The following is a 22,394-nucleotide window of genomic DNA, read 5'->3' as shown; positions in this document are numbered from 1 at the left end:
AACAAGCTAATTAAGCTAATTCTTAAGTAACAGCTTAAAGTAGATCAATTGATGAAAAAAGTTGGGAGTAAGAATTATTTTGGAATCCTAAGTGAATTTCAGAAACCTAGCAGTGAAGTTAGTTAAGTCTTAATAGTGTAAGTTTTAATTAGTAACTAAGAAGCTTTATCAAGCTTATTTGCTTAAAATAAAAAGCATCAGAGACAAGCTCAGTGTGAATCTGATCACATGGTGTCAAATTAGACACAAAAATATCTCAGATGCAGAACAAAGTCAGTATAAATGGCATCAAGGCACCTATCTCTGACACAGTCAAAATATCATTGAATCTTGGTTACTGAAGCCACTTAAAGAATGCTTGTATCCTCAGATCATTGAGAATCCTTCAGCCACCTTGGAAAAGATATATCTTCATTCATTTCCATGAAGGTACCCTACTGGTAAAGAAAAACTATGCTTTATATTGAAAAAAGCACATAGAACAGCAGAAATTTTTAACAATTTTCAGTTATAGTACTACAAAAATAATCTTTACAGCAACAAAGGTTTAATAACAACTTTAATTAACAAAGAATACCACAAGGCAACAAATTTAGTGCAGTACAAGTAATCCTAATAATTATCTTCTAGATCAAAAAAACTCAATAACTTGAAATGCCCATCAATAGTCAGCCTATACAACAATATTTACCAGTGCCAATCTTTCCAGCAGAGAAATTCAAGCTATTACAGCCATTTGATGGATCAGCAAATTGATAAATGTACAAAGCACAATGCCTAAAATTTTAGCCAGTTTCTGGATTGGACACCTAATCAAATATAGAATGTAAGCACATCCCTCTACAGCCATGTCTCATTTCTGAACTGACTTGTTTTCTCCTTTTCATACCTACAGTTACACTCTTTTTACATCTCTATCTTCCCTTCACCACTTACAGATACCCCTTTGTCTTTGGTGCTGAGTACCCTTACCACCTCTACAACTTGTTCCTCCTCTCCCTCTTGTGTACAGCATTAAAAATATAACTTTCCAACACCTTTCTGTTCTAAACAAGAGTCATTTCAAACTCAAAACATTAACTCTGTTTCGCTCTCCACAGATACTGCCAGACCTGCTGAGTTTCTCCAGCACTTTGTTTTTTATTTCGGATTTCTAGCATCCACAGTATTTTGCTTTTCTTTGAGTCTGTGGATAGCTTCATTAATGACCTGAGCTATTACCTGACCCATGTGACTTACAAAACGTCACTTGTGAAAGAACTGTCATTGGCCTCTGAAATAAATCTATACTGATCATCTTCAATCAAAAGAGGATATAATGTAGAACAGCGTATAGAAAAGCAATCTAAAAAATGGCTGAAGAAGCAATATACAGCAAAAGTTTCATTTAATGCAGAACAATCTTCAGATTTAAAGCACAATAGAGTATTCAACCAGAGGAGACAAACTTCTGATGTGAAAAATATATTGTATGTAATAATTTCAACTGAAATTCAAAGCAATTTAATGTTTTGGTTAATTGTCACTGATGTTGTTCCAAAACCTTATATCTGCAAATACAAAACAGTCCAGGCTTACTCCAAGAATGTAGTCCTAATAGAAAAAAAGTTACTTTTCAAATAAATGTTACAATCTAAAGAACACACTAAACATCAAACTAAATCATTTCCAAGCTGATGTGTACTTTCTTGCTTTGGAACAGAACTTGGAAGAACAGAACACTACTCCAATGGGACAAGTTTCTTTTTATGAGAAACAACTACCTATAAACAAACAACATCACTCCTTTCTCAAGGAAATAACATCATCACTGGATCCAGATGTGATTGACGGAGAAGAAGAAACAACTTTCCCTTACGTTGCTGCAGTTACATCAACGCCATATTCTTCAGCAAGTACTACCTTTTCAATGTATGTGTTCAGAACCTTTGGATGAGCGAAATCTCTGACCAAATGGAAGATAGCAGAAAAAAAGAAAGTTCATAATTTTCACCTCGAGTGCCTTGTCATAGGTATTCTATACCCTCCTAACACCTCATGTCAAATTCTTGGGGAGGGGTGTTAGAGATAAAGAAAATGAAATGTGTCGAAAATGTTGTAAAAATAAACAACTTAAGTAGCACATATGCGGATGAATAAGAATATCAATCGATGTATATGCCATAATGCGACTAAAAGTTCAGGGAGGGATGTTCAATCAAGGCATTAGGACCTTGGAAAAATCTTATAATAATATCACAGCTAGTTGCAACAAGTATAGATAGCACAATGTAGGTGGAATTAGTTAGAAAGTAGATAGACTGAAGATAGAAGATCATTAGAGTTCAGTGAACAGTCTTTCTTCAATAAGATCAGAACTTGGTATCTCTTGGTATCACGTATAGTTATATGTAGTGTTAACATGAAGGATAGAGTTTTACAAAAGCCTAAGCTGGAAGACAGGTGTTTTTTTGGTTTTCTCCACAACCAGTCTGTCTTGACCCCAAATTCTTAGGTGTGACCCTAAAACCATATGTCAAAGAATTTATGATATCCAATGAGTATTCTGCTGTCACTAGCTTAGTTGATTGTCAAACATTTGGTTGTGTCCTACCATTTCAAATACATTTTGAATGAACCCCAGCAAAATATTCCCATTGTATTTGTGTCTCTCCAGTTATGAACACAGGCAAAATTCCCAAGCAAGGTTGGATATTGCTATAGAAGCATAGAAAATAGGTGCAGGAGTAGGCCATTCAGACCTTTGAGTCTGCACCACCATTCAATATGATCATGGCTGATCATGCAATCTCAGTATCTCCCACTTTCTCTCCATACCCCTTGATCCCTTTAGCCACAAGGGTTATGTCCAGCTCTCTCTTGAATATGTCTAATGAACTGACCCCAACAGCTTTCTTTGGGAGAGAATTCTACAGGTTCACAAATCTGAGTGAAGAAATTCTTCTTCATTTTAGCTCTGAATGGTTTACCCCTTATTTTTAGACTGTGACCCTTAGTTCTGGGCTTCCCCAATATCGGAAATATTCTTCCTGCATCTAGTCCCATTGGGATTTTATATGTTTCTATGAGATCCCCCCTCATTCTTCTAAATTCCAGCGAGCACAAATCCAGTCAATCCAATCTTTCCTCATATGTCAGTCTTGCCATCCTGGGAATCAGTCTAGTGAACCTTTGCTGGATTTTGTCAATGGCAAGAAATGTCGTTCCTCAGACTAGGGGACCAAAACTGCACACAATACTCAAGGTGTGGCCTCACCAAGGCCCTGAATAACTGCAAGGAGAAAGTGAGGACTGCAGATGCTGGAGATCAGAGCTGAAAATGTGTTGCTGGAAAAGCGCAGCAGGTCAGGCAGCATCCAAGGAACAGGAGAATCGATGTTTCGGGCATAAGCCCTTCTTCAGGAATGAGGAAAGTGTGTCCATCAGGCTAAGATAAAAGGTAGGGAGGAGACCTACCTTTTATCTTAGCCCGCTGGACACACTTTCTTCATTCCTGAAGAAGAGCTTATGCCCGAAACGTCGATTCTCCTGTTCCTTGGATGCTGCTTGACCTGCTGCGCTTTTCCAGCAACATATTTTCTGCCCTGAATAACTGCAGCAGACATCCTTATTCTGATACTCAAATCCTCTCATTATGAAGGCCATTAGCTTTCCTCACTGCCTGCTGCACCTGCATGCCAACCTTCAATGACTATTCCACCATGACACCCAGGTCTGTTACATATCATCTTTTCCTAAACTGCCACCATTCAAGATGGTGATTCAAACTGTTACCATGATAAGAAGAATGATCAAGAATTAGCTGGGTGTATATTTATTCCTGAGGCCAATTTATGTCTCTTCCTGTCTTTTATTATAATTTTCAAAAAAGTGTAAGCTGAATCAATCTGTTTTTCAAAAGAATCTTGCCTTTTATCTTTTGACACTGCAATTAACCAAATCAGCAAAATTTATCTATTATTTGTAAGGATAAATTGGGAAAATTGAGTTAAAGATTAGAAAAAAGACCAAATATTTTGTAATGTTGGCTCAGTCATGTGAAAACGAACACACATAGGTCTGATTCTATAAGGAGAGAGGCATTTCTGAAAATGTTGAATTACACAAATGTGGGATTTCAACATTACATTACGTGATTTTCTTAGAAACATGCACAGGATACTTACTCCTCACTATATCCTTCTTATTGCTAATGAAATGTACCCCAAACTTTGAGAGCAACTAATCTAAAATAATAGCTTGAAAGTTAGCCAGTAAGATGTGATAGGGTAGGAGGAATTCAGATAAGGACAAACAAAGGATGAAGACTGAAAGCTTTCAGTTCTTTGCTGTAACTCTAGCCCAGATTTTAAATCGGAGAAAGTGAATAAACTATTCTTTCTATGCATTGTCATACCAAAGTCCTGTTTGCAATTAGCATCATTTCAAATTGTTGCTGATATATTATCAATAAATGTAAAAATGGTTTTAAAATTCAATAGATGTAAGACAGCAAACATCTGTACCGTTCTTTTCCAGAAATTTATCAGAATTGCAGTACATGAACTATGTTAAATCTGCTGCTAGTTTCTGAGTGACAAGAGTTAAATTTGAACCTTTGCAAGGGGTAGACATTCATTAAGATAAGGCAGCAATATAATGGGCTCACTTTTCGGCAAGCTCCGGCTGTCAGAGTGTTGCAGCACTGCCCACAATCTTTTCCAAAATCTGTTTTCTCAACCATTTACAGAAATAAAATAGATCACCGATTAAAGAGCCAGCATCATTTGTCATGACTCTCATTCTCTGCTTGGAATTTATAAAGGGAAAACAGCATTATAAATCAAAGCAGTTAAAACACAAAAGTGGCAGCAATGTATTAATATTCTACCCAACAATTTCAAATCAGGGCAGCAGACAATTAAATCATTCCTATTAGTTCTAGGAACCAACAGGAAACCCTGGATGAATAAGGACATGCAGAGCCTGCTAAAAACCAGGCGTGAGGCTTTCACATCAGGAGACCCACTCAAATGTAAGGAATCCAAGTATGACCTTCACAGAGCCATTAGGTCAACCAAGGACCAATACCGATCCAAACTAAAGACCCAGACAGACATCCAGCGACAATGGCAAGGACTGAATGACATCACAGGTTCTAAAAAGAGACAGTGCATGATAGCCGACGATGACATATCCCTCCCAGATTGTCTCACCTTCTATGCTTGCTTTGAGCAGAATTTCGGTGGAGAGGTAACAACTATTCCAACAAGTCCTGACGAACCTATCCCAACAGTCACTACATCAGAGGTCAGATCAGTTTCCTTCGTGTGAATCCACGGAAAGCGATGGGACCAGATGGAGTACCAGGCCGTGCACTCAGGGCATGCACAGATCAACTGGCAAAGATCTTCTCGGACACCTTCAACCTCTCCCTGCAGCATGTCACTGTCCCTGCCTGTTTCAAGAGGGCCAGCATCATCCCTGTATCTAAGAAGCTCATGCAGCATGTCTCAATGACTATCGCCCAGTGGCCCTAACTTCAGTGGTCATGAAGTGCTTTGAAAGACTGGTCATGGCATTAATCAACTCCAGCCACCCCACTACTCTTGACCCACTCCAATTTGCCTATCAGACCAACAGATCCACATCAGATGCTATATCACTTGCCCTTCACTCCTCCCTAGAACATCTTGACACCAAGAACAGCTACGTAAGAATCCTACTCATTAACTCCAGTTCAGCCTTCAACATTATTATCCCCTCGAGACTGATTACTAAACTTAGTGACCTCGGACTAAGCCCCACTCTCTGCAATTGGATCCTCAGTTTCCTAACCCAAGGGCCACAATAAGTGAAGACTGGGGACAATATTTCATCATCACTAACACTGAACACTGAAGCCCCAGGGGTGCATACTCAGCCCCCTACTGTACTCACTGTATACCCATGACTGCGTTGCCAAATACCAGACTAATACCATTTACAAGTGTGCTGATGATGCCACCGTAGTTGGTCGAATCTCAGATGGCGATGAAACAGATTGCAGACGGGAAGTGGAAGACCTGGAAAAATGGTGCACTGAGAACTGCTCAGAACCTAGCTCTCAATGCCAGCAAAACCAAAGAATTCATTATTGACTTTCGGCGGGATGATACTCATGCCCCCACACATTAACAGCACAGAGGTGGAATGAGTGGAGAGTGTCAAGCTCCTGGGAGTGGTCATCCACAACAAGCTTTCTTGGATTCTTCATGTGGATGCACTGTTTATAAAGGCCCAACAATGTCTCTCCTTCCTCAGGCAGCTGAGGAAATTTTGGATGATGGTGAATACCCTTGCCAATTTTTATGGGTGAGCCATCGAGAGAATTCTGTCTGGATGTATCACTACCTTGTATGGCAGCTGTACCATTCAAGATCTGAGACGGTTACAGAGAGTGGTGAACTTGGCCCAGACAATCACAAAGGCCAACCTCCCATCTATAGAATCCATCTACCAGGCCCACTGTCAAGGAAATGCTTGCCAGCATTCTCAAAGATCCATCCCACCCTGGCAATGTTTTTCTACAACCTTTACAATCGGGGAGAAAGTACAGAAGCCTGAACACATGCACCAGCCAGTTTCGTAACAGTTTCTACCCTACTGTTGTTAGAATACTGAAAGGACTCACAAACTCTTAACATTCGCCCGTACCTGTGTTTTTGTCTTTGCCACTGTTTACCTATTATTTACTATCGATGCGACTTAACTCTGTGATCTGCCTGTATTGCTCGCAAGACAAAGCTTTTCACTGTGCCTCGGCACACGTGACAATAAATTCAATTCAATTCAATTTAATTCTATTTGCAAGAGACTCAAATATTCCTGAGGAAGACCTTTTGCCCGAAACGTCGATTTTACTGCTCCTCGGATGCTGTTTGACCTGCTGTGCTTTTTCAGCACCACTTTAATCTAAAATAATTCATTTGCCCTTTGCAGTTAATAGCTATTATTTCATCAAAGTAATATAACTTTGCATGACTGTATTTTTTGAGTTTCACAAAGAAATTAATTAAATCTGTTCTGAAGAACTTAAAAAACAAACAACTTTATTGAGGCAGAATTAGAGTCACATCAGCCGCACAACAACTACTACTTTATTGTTTGTAGTAGAAGAAAAGGAAAAAGTGGGTGGCATGGTGGCTCAGTGGTTAACATTGTTGTCTCATAGCTCCAGGGGCCCGGGTTTGATCTCACACTTCAGAAACTGTCTGTGTGGAGTTTGTATGTTCTTGAGTCTGTGTGGGTTTCCATCTGGTTTCCTACCTGCTGTCCAAAGATGTGCAAGTTAGGTGGATTAGCCATGCTAAATTACCCAAGCATTCAGGGATGCATAGGCTAGGTGTGTTAGCCATGGGTAGGGGGATGGGTCTGGGTGGGATGCTGCTTGGAGGGTTGGTGTGGACTTGTTGTGCTGAATGGCCTGTTCCCAAGCTGTAGAGATTCTATGGATATACAAGAATCCTTTAAATATTCAAAGCCAAGTTTTGACTGAAATGATCATGGGGCATGGGTGCCATAATTCATCATTTTCTGCCGCTGGCCCTGTTAAGGCGGTAATATGTAACAGTTAGGCTGCCATCTTACTACTAGGGTGTCTCTGTGCATTATAATACAATCTGCACTGCCAATGAAGCGCTTATGTTTGAAATATCGACTCTCCTGCTCCTCGGATGCTGCCTGACCGGCTGTGCTTTTCCAGCACCACACTTTTTGACTTTGATCTCCAGCATCTGCAGTCCTCACTTCCTCCTCCACTGCTCGCTGGCTGCAAACACAATGGCAATGGGGCAAGTGGTGGAGGGATGTGGCGCCAGCTAATTTCTAGTTTTCAGAGACAATCTGATCCTCTTGAAGAGATGGTACTGAAATAATCAATTTTGGAAATAACTGAAGCAGAAATAGAAGCTAGGAAAGAAGCACCAGCCTAGGAAGAGATCTCCAAGATTTGTTGATGCTGCTTTGCAGGCACTAGAACCAGAAGTGGATCAGAGGAGATAGGCCGAGCATAGCAGGGAATGCAATGGCCTAGTGGCATTATCCCTGAACTGTTAATCCAGAGACCTAGGTAATGTTCTAATTCTGCCTCAGTAGAATTTGAATTAAATAAATATCTGAAATTAAGAGTTTAATGATAACCATGAATCCAGTGTCAGGAATCCATTGCCAATTGTAAGGGGAAAAAACTTAACTGGTTCACTAATTTCCTTTAGGGAGGGACACTGCCATCTTTACCCAGTCCGGTCTACATATAACTCCTGACCAACAGCAATATGGTTAATTCGTACCTGCTCTCAGGGCAATTAGGGATGGGCAATAAATGCCGGACTAGCCAGCAATGCCCACATAGAGCCATAGAGACATACAACACAGAAATCGACCCTTTAGTCCAGCTTGTCCATGCTGACCAGATATCCTAACTTAATCTAGTTCCATTTGCTAGCATTTGGCCCATTTCCTCCAAACCCTTCCTATTCATTCACCCATCCACATGCCTTTTAAAGGTTGTAATTGTACCAGCCTCCACCACTTCCCCTAAAAGCATCACAACCTCATTCAGCCAACAGACTCTGGCACTCTGGAATATTCATATGATCAGGCAGCATCCAGGGAACAGGAGAATCGACGTTTCGGGCATAAGCCCTTCCTGAGGAAGGGCTTATGCCCGAAACGTCGATTCTCCTGTTCCCTGGATGCTGCCTGACCTGCTGCGCTTTTCCAGCAACACATTTTCAGCTCTGATCTCCAGCATCTGCAGACCTCACTTTCTCCTCAAATATTCATATGATGCAAGCCTCACACTCCGCAAGCCTCCAGCTAATCAGCTATGGCAAACATAGCATCTGGACATAACGCTACACAATCTCTGACATTTTACTCTCTCTTTTGCTGGAGAAGGACAACCATAACAGCAACAAAGAACTGATAGGGGAAGCCACAATCATGTCTGCTTACCCTGATGGATGAGGTGCTGCTTTACTTCATGAGGCTGTCAACAGAAAAATTTGAGAGATGGAATTAATAACAACGGAACAGAGTTTGAGGCAGACACCAGATCCAATGGTTCCAATCTTCTTAATAGTTAATTGAAGGAGATTTTATTTTTCTTATCAGCTACTAGGTGTTGACCAGTCAACAATTTAATGACATTGCATGAGTTGAGGGAAGTGCTTGTGAATTAGAGCTGATGGTTTTCAGCATATATGTGGAAACTGATATATTGGGCTGCATTTACAATATTTTGGCAATGTGTCAATTTAAGTTTGGTGGATGCTTAATCTCCATGAGGCCGGGTAAGATTTCTTGTGCATTATCCCAAACTCACCTCATTATCTACCAATCACTTTGGTGCCCCTCTCTTCTGACACCAGATCAATTCTACCATCTCACCACAGCTGCCACACTGAATATCTTGGAATGGGCAGGTGTCCCTGGTGTCCAAGTCATCTTTAAAACGCAATTGCACACCCAGAGAAGTACTGGCAATCTGAAGCTGCTTGAACGGTTTCTGACATTTTCCCCTGTCATGGCAGACAAAGGCAAATGGGTCAAGAGTCAGTTGGAAAATGGGACTTTTGCTCCCAACATGGAGAAACTCCTTTCTAGCATCTCACCAGAATTTCTTACTGCATTCCATGTTGCTGGAATATTCCATCCAGATGTGATAGTGAACTGCATTCCCAAATGAAAAGTTAGGACTTGCAGATGGTGCAAGTTTGTGCACCATTCAAAAAAAAATGAGATTGCAGTGCTTCACAGAAATGTCAAATACTGTACTGGTTTTAAATTGCATTCTCTCTCAGACAGAAGAACCAAACTCCCCGAGCAACAAACAAATGGGAATAAAGGCAACTAGTCCGATTTTCTGAGTGGCAAGTCATACACAGAATGCAACTCCACCCCTTCTTTTTAATGAAAGATGAGAACTCTTCAATTTTTACAGTTAAGGTTTCCCTCAGAAATGTGGAGGCATACTTTCATTCTCACAGTTCTTTCATAGCGCACAACTGCTGGGGGAGGGCAAACCACACCCCCTTTTCACGCAGTCAGCTGTGATATTCGAAAATTTAAAGGCCTAGAGAGCCACTTTGCCAGCTGCTGTTAAAAGGTAAATACGTAAGGTGCATGTGATATAAGAGTGCAGAGAGGATAAGGTGCCAGATAATTTCGGGTGCCTGGTGAATAGGATTAGGGTGGTACGTGAGTAGGGTGCTGAGGACATAATGTCGGATGTGTAGGTTGTCAAATGGTTGGGATGCCAAGTGAGAAGGTAGGGTGCCAAGTGAGTAAGGTGACAGGATGCAAGTGGAGAGCAGTGATGCAGCATTTAGGGTTGGTCAGGGTGGGCAGGAAATTTGGGTCCAGTGGGGGGAGGCAGAGAAGTTGGGTGTAAGGTATTTTGGCAATGGTAGAAGCTGGTCAATGATTATGTCAGGTTTGGAGGCCACAATAGGATGGTGGTGTCAGTTGGGTGGGGGAGTGGCTGGTGTGAGTGGGTCTTTTGTGGCAGAGGTGTTTGGTTCAAGGTAGGAGGATGAGTTGCCTATGGGCAGTGTATTTGGGATGTTCGCGATGTGTGATAAGCATTGAGTCTTTAAAATAGTTACTTAAGAATCCAACTCAGTACTTAGCAGTCTAACTTTTTCTGAATAACTATTTCCTTAATCTCTTTCAGAGGGTTCTAGGCATACAGGAATTGCCCAGTAGAAAGTTAAGTTTCCTGAGCAATGTGTGCTACAATGAGTATTCTGCAGAGTCCCCAGGAGCAATTGCCATCTACATTAAATAATGACTGGCCTCTGGGAAATCCCAGCTATTATCCCTGATGGAACTGAAATGGTATCAGTTTCACATTATAATACTGATATGTAGTTACGTGGCATCTTGAAAAATATGTAATCAAACCCAGAAACCTCAGCATGAAGCCAATAGTACACTTCTCCCAAGCTCAGCTTGGGAGTGTATTTTTTGTCGATTAGTCAAGATTTTACTGTTGAAAGTGTAGAAATTTTCATTAACAGATTTCCACTTCTTTTATAATCTTACAATTGAGCATAATTTTGATTTAAGTGAAAAAAATCCCACAATTTTAGGCAAGTATTTAAAAGATACTTCTTGGGGCAAGGGCCAAACCTTTCCCAAAGCCAAAGCCTTGTGAACTATTAAGCCTCTGTTGTATGTTATTTTATATCTGTTTAATGTCAACATTAATGTTGAAAGTAAGGGATAGAAGAAAGCTTTGGTACTTTGAAGACTGTGCCACATCATGATTATATAATTCAGCTGAAGTCCAAGTTGACATGTTTAGAATTTAAATTCATGGTTTGTGGAGGTTAATTCGAAACAGCCACAGCGGAGTGTCCTGCACAATCTGGTTACTTGAAACAACATGGAATCCCCATTGTTTTACAAGGGGTTCGGATCAGCACATTTAGTAACGTGGTCAGTTTGTAAGCGAAGAAATATCACAAACTTCATGTGCTTTCTCATGACTACAGCCATGAAAGACACATGCCTATATTTACATCACACACAAATCACCAGTCACACATTATGATTCTCATTGATGATTGGCAGGGTAAACAAATATAATGATTATTAGTAGAAAAAGAAGGCAGAACCCTGAATTAGCAATCTAGTAGAATGTGCATTTAAATCCTACTGTGCAGTTTTACAATTTGAATGCAGTTATAAATGTATCTGAAAATAAACATGTGTATATCAGTAAAAGTCACTATGACATTTTGGATTGTTCCAGATTCCTGTCTCTAACTTTTGCTTTAACTTGATTACTGAAATAATGGCACAGAGGTCAGTATCCTGTCAGCAAATTACCCTTTACTTACATGTGCACAGTACACTGGCTGTAGCCATGCAGCCAGCTCAGAGTCAGTCCCTCAAGTTGAGGCACTCTGAATCTGTTGTCTATATCTGTCAGCCAGGGCTCCCTGATGAGCCAGTGTCACAACCCCAATCTGAGATCTCATAATCAATAAGATCAACCTAGTTCCAATCACTGCAGTTACATAGACATTACAGCACAGAAAATCATCAAGCTTATATTTTATGTTAGACATGAATGTCATCACAGTATGCTTCATCTAGCCTAACAGGATAATTTTCTATTTCTTTCTTCTCATTCACGTACCTAGGTTTTGTGTGAGGAGCTAACAGATTTACAAATTTAATTTCATCAATGAAAATAGTAAACATCACACAAACAGCTACATGTCAGAACCAAAGATCATGCACATAGAGTCACAGAATGGTGCAGACATAAAACATGGAAAGAGACCCTTCGGTCCAACCTGCCCATGTCGACCATGATCCCAAACTGGTCCCACCTGTCTGGGCTTGGCCCATATACTTCCAAACATTTCTTATTCATCCAAATGTTGTAACTGTACCCGCATCCACTACTTCCTCTGGACATTCATTCCACACAAGGACCATTCGTTTTGTAAAAGGTTGCCCCTCACATCCTTTTTAAATCATTTTCCTCTCATCTGAAGCATATGCTCCCTAGACTTGAGATCCCATACCCGAGGGAAAAGACACCTATCGTTCACCTTATCTATGCCCTTCATGAAGTTAAAAATATCTATAGGTCAACCCTCAACCTCCTACACTCCAGTGAAACAAGTCTTAGCCTATCCAGCCTTTCTCTGTAAATCAAACCTTCCAGTCCCAGCAACAGCCTAGTAAATCTTTTCTGAACCTTCTCCAGCTTGATAATATCTTTCCAATAACAGGGTGACCAGAACTGGACACAGTACTCCAGAAGAGGCCCCATTAACATCATGTACAACCCCAACATGACATCCCAACTCCTAAAATCAAAGGTCTGAGCAATGAAGGTGTGTTAAGCTCCTTCTTAACCACCCTATCTACATGTGATGCAAACTTCAAAAAATTATGTTCGGGAACCCCTAGGTCACTCTACAACACTATCCAAGGCCCTAGTTTTAATTGTTTAAGGGTTGCCCTTGTTTTAACAAAATGCAATACCTCACATTTATCTAAAGTATACTTCATCTGCCACTCCTCAGGACATTGACCTAATCAATCAAGATCTAGAACACTGAACATAGAACAGTACAGCACCGGAACAAGCCCTTTGGCCCACGACGTTCTGACAAACATGACGCAAAATTAAACTAATCCTTTCTACCTGCCCATAGGCCATATCCCTCCACTCATTGCTCATAATGTGCTTCTCTAAAAGTCCCTTAAATGCCCCTATTGTATCTGTCTCCACCATCACTCCTGGCAACGTGTTCCAGACTCTTATCACTCTCATTGTTAAAAACTTGCCCCTCACATCTCCTTTGAACTTTCCCACTCTTACCTTAAATGCATGCCTTCTGGTATTCTGGCATTCTGATTTTTCAACTTTGGGAAAAAAGGTTCCGTCAAACCTATCTATGCCTCTCATAATTTTATAAACTTCTATCAGGTCTCCCCTCGCCTCCACCTCTCTAGAGAAAGCACTCCTAGTTTGTCTCTCCCTATAGCTCATACCCTCTAATCCTGGCAGCATCCTGGTAAATCTCTCCTGCACCCTCTCCATAGCCCCCACATCCTTCCCATAATGTGACAACCAGAACTGAACACAAGACCCTAAGTATGGCCTAACCAAACTTTTATAAAGCTGCAACATGACTTCATGACTCTTGTCCATAATGCCTCGACCAAAAAAGGCAAGCATGTCATACATCTTCTTTAACATCCTATTTACTTGTGTGGCCACTTTCAGGGAGCTATGACTAGGACTTCAAGATCTGCCTGTGCATCAATGCTATTAATGATGCTGTATCTTTGTAATCTTCGGTGATCTTCTTCACTGTCCACTATACAGTCAATTTTGATGTCATCCACAAACTTACTAACTATGTCATCATTTATGTAAATGATGAACAAAAGCTGACCCAGCAGCAATCCCTGCGACCAGAGTGCCAACAAGGACAAAAAAGTACCACCAACAGCTCCCAGCATTCATGGGAATTGTTGAGTAAATGGTGACCACTATTACACGTCGAGAATGCAGGTCCTTTCATGGGCTCAATGTTCTTAGTCATTTATGACACCCACTCAAAATGGCACAGAGGTCTTTCGTCAAACAGGGGATGACGATTGAAAAACTGCATACGTCTTTTGCAATACACAGACTCCAGAAGTGTTGGTCACAAATAATGGGCCATCATTTACCAGCAAGAAATTTGAGTATTTGCTAAAGTCAAGTGGTATAAAGACGGCTCCTTACCATCCATCATCCAGTGATCTGGAAGAAAGAGCAGTCCAAACTTTGAAGGCAAGTTTAAATAAACAGCCTACAGCTTCACTAGATACCAAACTGTCCCAGTTTCTGTTTGATTATAGGACCACCCCTCATGGAACTACAGGGATAGTTACGGCAGAGTTGCTAATGGGGAGATGACTGTGCATCAGGTTAAAACTGATCATCCTGAACTGGGGATGAAATAGCATCAGGAATGCCAATACTGGACACAAGACTCCGCTATCTGAGGGAGCTCGTTTACTTCAGGGGATAACATTTCGTGTAGGCACCATGGGGTTGGCCCTGCATAGGTAAGAAGCATGTTTGACGCAAAGTCGGATCCAGTGACATATAAAGCTCGAGTAGGTGTAATGGTCCTGAACAAGCATGTGGACCATGTGAAAGCTCCAAAATCACAAATGGTGGGGGAGCAAAACATGCCTGGCTTCTTGACTGCCTTTCCAACTGTTACGGAATCCTCTCTCCATTAAGTATGAAATGTACCTCAGAATCTGAGATGAACATGGTAGATGTCACTGCCTCGCAGCTTTGCCACCTGAAGAAGAGAATGAATTTCTTCTGAGATGCTCTAGGTGCAAGAGGTGAGCTACCGTGTGTTACGCATGTCTGTATCAGAGGCAGAATAGGAGGAACCTGACCTAGTGCTGAAACGCCCCAGGAGGAGCTTCAGACAAAAACCCAACCTGTGTTCTCAGACTCAGAGAGGGAGGGATATAGTGATTGTAATAAGGTCAGTCAGGTGGATCTCATAGTCTATCAGTTCCCTGATTGAGGCTGTTAACTTGGTCCAATCGAGGAGTCCTGGCTGACAGATATAAACAGGAGTGTCAGAGGTTCTGCTTACCCTGAGAGCTAACTCTGAGGAAGCTGGATCAGCGTCAAGGACTTTCTACATGTAAATAAAGGATGATTTGGTGTTGATACCGGCCTCGATGGAGTTATTTCTGTGGAAAATCCCAGTGTCTGAGCTGCCTCATTCATCTCCTTGTGGGGGAAGCCTGTGACTTTTGTAATCTGGAAAAAAATAACATTACTGACAGAAACAAAATCAGAAATTACTACAAAAATTCAGCAGGTCTCTCAACATCTGTAGAGGGTAAAGTTAAAAATCACACAACTTCAGGTTATAGTCCAACAGGTTTATTTGAAAGTACAAGCTTTCGGAGCACTGTTTCTTCATCAGGTAGCTAGTGGGCCAGGTACATAGGACACAGAATTTATAGTAAAAGATCAAAGTGTCATACAACTGATGCAATGTAGACGAAAAGCAGAGTTAACGTTTTGGGGACAGTGATCCTTCTTCAGAACCGATTGTAGCTAGAGAAAGGTTGCATATAAGCTAAAGGAAGGATAAGAGGAGGGGGAGGAGTAAATGATAGATGGAGATGAAGCCCAAAGACAGAAACCAACAGTTGGGCAGACAAAGGAATGGCGAAAAAGTCGGCTTGGAAAGATGAATAACTGCTGATCAGGGCCATTAGTAGCTGACAAATGTTTGAGGTAGTAGCCCACGCGATGACAGAGCCCAGTGTGTGGGGGTTGGAATAACACATGGGAAAAGGTGCCTCAAACCCTAAAATTATCAAACTTGGTATTGAAGGTTGCAGGCTCCCCAAGCTGAAAATGAGATGTTGTTTCTTGAGCTTGTGCTGAGCTTTGTTGAAGCACTGTAGCAAGCCGAAGACAGCGATGCTGGACAGGGCACTTTGTACTGATTGAAGTGGTAGGCAAATGGAAACTCAAGATCATTTTCTGCAGCCAGAGTGTAGGTGTTCTGCAAAGCGGTCACCCAATCTGTGCTTCTTGGCAGCTACTAGTAGTTATTGGGCATGCTGGGCTTGGTAACAACATTGTAATTGCTGTCTTCTTCAACGATTTCTGATTTCTAATAAGACCACAAGAAATCCTCCAACTGTGAAATGTTGAATTAAGTAACATATCAATAACAATATTTCTGATCCCTTACATCAATCACTATGAAGTGACAAGTTATGCACTGACAGTGTGGTATGGAGGCTTCACAAAAGGGCCAAATGTTATGCCTCAACAAGGACCTCTGAGCTATGTACCTTATCCAGATAAATGCTGCAAAACCAAACTCACTGGGGTATGTAGTTCAGGCAGTTATTCACCATGATGGACTACCTCCCAAAAATGCCACTCCTGAACATCACAGATTTTGTCTTCGCAAATTTATTTTTAGTCTGAGAATGTGGCAACTCTGAATTTTTGTTTTCCAGTATCAGGGGGTATGAAAGAGGATGCAGAAATGGCAATGTGGATGAGACCATTCAGTTTGCACGGGCAAGAGTTTGTATATCTGACAAGATAAGGAGCTAACCGATGCTATTCTTACAAGGGTCAGGATGGCAAGGGGCCATAGTTTTTCATGTTCATTGTTGCAAAAGGAATGACCAGTCAATGAAATTCAATTTGATGCCTGCATTTTTGAATGAGCAAATGCATAGCAAATACATTTTCCCTCTAGTAACACCTCACATTGAAAGAATTATATTCCACCATGCTCTGGAGAGAAAAACAGTTAATTACTCTGCCCACTCTGCATGTGATGGCAGCCATTTTGTTTATTATTGTTGTGTAATTAAGATTGAATCAAAGATGAGAAGGTTTCAGCTTTGTGCCCTTGTAAGTGAATTGCAGGTTCAGCCTGAGATGAATGCTAATCTCTCTCATCCTTCATGTCGTTTTATGTTGCTCTCCCTGTGTACCTGGTGACATTTCAGCCTCCCCCCTTTCCATTTCAGCTCCTTCATTTAACTATTAAAGTTCCCATTTAACCCCATGACCTTTGCAAATTGCCATGCCCTTGTTGGCCACACAGTCCCGTCAAGTAAAGGCCAGAGAGGGATGAGGATTTTTGAGAACATTCCCCCCCCCCCCCCCCCACCACAACTTCCTCCACTGCTTTATAGGACCTTGCTTTTGTTTTTGAATTTCCCTTTCAGTATAGTCATTCCCCCAGCAACCAAATCCAATGAATCCTATTCCCAAACTTGAACCCCCCAATTCCCCACAACCTCATGCACCAGCCATGATGAACTATTGACTGTTAAAACTCCCAGATAATATGTCTCCACCGCAATGTTACTGGCGTATGTGTAATCCCAAAACTGAAGGTACCTTACATGCAGGAGTGACCATTGCCCAATCCACAGACTGCAAATGTACATAGATTCCCAGTCTCTGGTAGACTCACCATGGTTAACAGTCAGCACAAGGGTCAGGCCAGTCCTGAAACTGACTGGGGCAGCATCACCTAATTGACAATAGTCCCCCTCTTTCGTCCCAATAATTCTTATCATCTAATAAAATCTGAAGGGAAACTTGAGACATAATGGAACAAGAGGATAGGTGATGGAGAATACAATCCTTTAAGAGTTAATTGTACAGGAATTAAATGGTGAAAGTTGCCACAGATGATTCGGTGGTATGTGTGGACGAAGAGTGGAGGAAATTAATAAACATGGAGCTTGCAGGGACACAATGGTGAAGACGGATTAATCTGGAGACCTGGGAAAAGTAAGGGCAAGCTACTGTAACAAGGTAACCACTCTCATGTTGGGATCTGATACAGTCTAGTTTCTTCGGGCAAAAGGGAGGGATTGGGAACTGCATAGACATGAGGCAAGATTTAATAAGGAATGCACCACTTATTAGAGAAATTTACTGAATTCAAGATCAAAACTTTGAGGAGAAAGTCAAAACGTTTTTCTCGATGTTGAAAATCTGATTTTGCAACTTTTCCCATATTTATCCAATCTCATGTTCAAGGCAATAAAGGTTTCCATCCATAGATCAAATCTTCTTTAAACAAAAAATATGAAGAGTCATACAGCACAGAAATAGACCATTTGGTCCAATCAGTCCATGCAGATCATAATCCCAAATTAAACTAGTGCTTGACCCATATCCCTCCAAACATTTCGTACTTATGGACTATCCAAATGTCTTTTAAACATTGTAACTTTACCCACATCCACCACTTCCTCTGGAAGTTCATTCTACACATGAACCACTCTCTATGTAGAAAAATTGGCCTTTGTGCCATTTAAAAATCTTACTCCTCCCGCCTTAAAAACATGCCCTCTAGTCTTGAAATCCCCAACCCAAGGGAAGGTATATCTGCCATTTACCCTATTTATATCCTTCATGATTTTATAAACCACTATAAGGTCACGCCACAACTTGCTATGCTCCAGTGAAAAACATTCCAGCCTATCCAGCCTCTCCTTATAGCTCAAACCCACCATTTCCAGCAACATCCTGGTAAATCTTTTCTGAATCCTCTGTAGCTTAATAATATCCTTCCTATAACAGGGCAACTAAAGAAGTTGAATAAATGTTTTGATCAAAAATTGGGTGAGGGAAACCTTTGCAATCAAAAGTATTGCAAGTGTAGAAACAAGCAGTATGAAAAAGAGCATTTTTTTTCCTGAGGAGCACTTTAAGGGTGGGGTATTATTATTCAGAAAGCAATTGCTGCTTAATCCTTTGAAAACTTTAGAAAACCTATGTTTTTCAATGAATAAATATCCTTTGGCAGTTTAGCAACTGTGAAGAAATCCTACTTCAGACAGTTTCTGCCAGGTTTAAACAAACACTTTAGCATCACAGAAAGCAACACAAGAGATTAAGCATAAATGGGGACGAAGAGAAGCTTTCAGGCCATTCATCATTAGCTAAACCAAAGAGTAAGCAAACAAGACCAAGACATGACAGGTGCCTAAAGGCGCCCAAAGCCATTCACAGTATATAGTTGGCTAATTTAATTCAGAATGGTTTTATTGAGTTATACTTTCAAACTTTCAAAATATGGTTTAGACAGGAAATGATATGCGATCTTCTAAAATGTTTTGGCAGTAATAATCTTTCATAGCAATTATTGCAAAATAGGGCTACTTTTGAGGATAACTTCACCATTCTAAATTAGATCCAAATGTAATGATTGTCAAAATATTTTACTGTTAAAGACATGTCAAAGGCAACTGAGCAGATCATTTTGGGATTGGAAACGTTTTAAGCCTTTCGTGGAACAAGATAAGAATGCCATTGACTGCTCCACATAGCCTTTCCATTTAGCACAGTTTATGTTGTGGTTTGCCTTCATCCTGTTATCAGTCAAGGCTAAGAAGGCTAGAGGCAATTCCCAAAGCTTTGACCCCAGATGCCTCTTGTCCATTTGTTTTGATTTCTATTTTATCTCCTTTCTACCGAGAAATTGTTTTCCAAAGTATGAGCCTTAAGTTACTTGAATACAATGCCAACATTGTTTAAGCGGATAACAGTCTTTATTATTTATTGTGCATATATTGTGAACTCTTGTCAAAAATTAATTGGATCACACCATGTAGAAGGAGGCTAGAAGGGCTAAGGTTAACATGCAGGTTCAGTTGGCAGTTAGGAAGGCAAATTCAATGTTAGCATTTATTTTCAGAGGACGAGAATAAAAGAGCAGGATGTACAGCTGTACTTAAGACAGAGATAGATAGGTTCTTGATTAGTAAGGACAGCAAGGGTTACAGCGAGGAGGCAGGAGAATGGCGTTAAGAAACGTATCAGCTGAAGAGTTCATGATGAAGGGCTTTTGCCCGAAACGTCAATTTTGCTGCTCCTCGGATGCTGCCTGAACTGCTATGCTCTTCCAGCACGACTAATCCAAAATCTGGTTTCCAGCATCTGCAGTCATTGTTTTTACCTTGAAGAGTTAATGGGTTGAATGGCCTGTTTTTGCTCTTATATCTTATGGACTTGTGGTCATAAATAAACATAACTTCAGCTGACACATAATTGAAGTACATAGTCATGTGATAATATAGAAAGTAACCAGTTTACATTGGGGCAGTAAAATGTGCTCATTTCTCAATTTTCATGAAAGTACTCTAACAGCCATACCTATGCAGAGTCACAGAGATATATAGCACAGAAACAGACCCTTCAGCCGAACTCATTCACACCAGCCAGACATCCTAAATAAATATAGCCCTGTGTGCCAGCATTTCACCCAATCCCTCTAAACCCTCCCTATCCATGGATCATCCTGTCGTAATTGTACTAACCACCACCACTTCCTCTGGCAGCTCATTCCATACATGTACCATGCTCTGCATGACAAAGTTGCCCCTTAGGTCTCTTTTAAACCTTTCTCCTCTCACCTTAAACCTATGTCCTCTAGTTTTGGACTCCCCCAACCCAGGGCAAAGATCTTGTCTATTTACCCTATCCATGCCTCTCAAGAAAAATGACTAAAATCAGCAACAGGTAGTTCTTCTATAACACAATGGTTGTGTTCCTGTGCAACCCCGTTTTATAGAAAAATCACATTTTAGAAAGAGCACTTAAAGTGTTGTCAAGTAATTGCATTACAGCCAACACATGTTTTAAAAGTTTGTGCTTTAGAAACAGTGTCCCTAATTCGTCAATCGCATTACAGTGAATTCACGTTGACAAAACATGTTTTATATCAGAACAACCTGTAGTTGTAAATCATACATCTGATTATGAATAAGAATATTTATTTTGTTTAAAAAGAAGAATTTGCAAAAATATATTATATTTATTAAGCATTAATATCACACAATTTAATTACACCTTATACATCAGGAAATACTTTTTCACTCAGACAATGGGACACCTCAAGAACAGATGGCTGACATTTGTGGCAGATTTCTATTCTCTAAATTCCTTCCAAGCAAAAATTGAACATGTTTCTAGCTGCAGCAAAGTCCACCTTTTATGAGGACTAACTGCTGCATAAAGTCATTAGGTACAATGAACTCTTTGTCTAATCTTGATCGCCTCAGAAGGTCACAGAGGAATTTTCAAGATTCTGTTTCTCCAAAATTTTTAATCAGAATTTCTGCCAGTGCCAGAAAAGTCACATAACTTTGAGAGCTGTGCAGAGTTCATGGCTCAGTTTGAAGTCATGGGGCCACTGCTGATGGCACAACATATGTTAAACATGTCTTGGGTTTGCATATGGCACCAGCACCTGCTTCTAGTGTGACATATCACATTGAGAAGAGTGCTCATGAGCGCATGCTCTGTAGATCCATGGCATTTCTTCTCCTGTCTATTTCAAGTGCTAAGAACATCAGGCACCAGTATCACATCAGTGACCCTGGACCTCTATCTCTGCCCTTTATTAGCCAAAGTGAACTGCATTAAGGCATTGAATAGACATCTGCAGCTCATCATTTTTATGTTGATGAACCCCAAGGCTCAAGACGGGACTTGCAATGATCTTCAGGGTGTTGGCACTGGACTAATTTCCCTCCCAACTTAGTCATAGAGTCATAGAGATGTACAGCATGGAAACAGACCCTTAGGTCCAACCTGTCTATGCTGACCAGATATCCCAACCCAATCTAGTCCCACCTGCCAGCACCCGGCCCATATCCCTCCAACCCTTCCTATTCATATACCCATCCAAATGCCTCTTAAATTGTTGCAATTGTACCAGCCTCCACCACATCCTCTGGCAGCTCATTCCATACACGTGCCACCCTCTGCGTGAAAAAGTTGCCCCTTAGGTCTCTTCTATATCTTTCCCCTCTCACCCTAAACCTTTGCCCTCTAGTTCTGGACTCCCCGATCCCAGGGAAATACTTTGTCTATTTATCCTATCCATGCCCCTCATAATTTTGTAAATCTCTATAAGGTCACCCCTCAGCCTCCGACACTCCTGTGAAAACAGCCCCAGCATGTCCAACCTCTCCCTATAGCTCGAATCCTCTAACCCTGGCAATATCCTTGTAAATCTTTTCTAAATCATTTCAAGTTTCACAACATCTTTCCAATAGGAAGGAGACCAGAATTGCATGCAATATTCCAACAGTGGTCTAACCAATGTCCTGTACAGCCGCAACATGACCTCCCAACTCTTGTACTCAATACCGCAAGAAATGCAAAACTTGCGCCCACACCTCCCCCCTTACTTCCCTCCAAGGCCCCAAGGGACACTTCCATATCCGCCACAAATTCACCTGCACCTCCACACACATCATCTATTGCATCCGCTGCACCCGATGTGCCCTCCTCTATATTGGGGAGACAG

This window comes from Chiloscyllium plagiosum, chromosome 2 (assembly GCF_004010195.1).
Source record: "Chiloscyllium plagiosum isolate BGI_BamShark_2017 chromosome 2, ASM401019v2, whole genome shotgun sequence".
Lineage (NCBI taxonomy): Eukaryota > Metazoa > Chordata > Chondrichthyes > Orectolobiformes > Hemiscylliidae > Chiloscyllium > Chiloscyllium plagiosum.
This window is presented reverse-complemented; position numbering follows the sequence as displayed.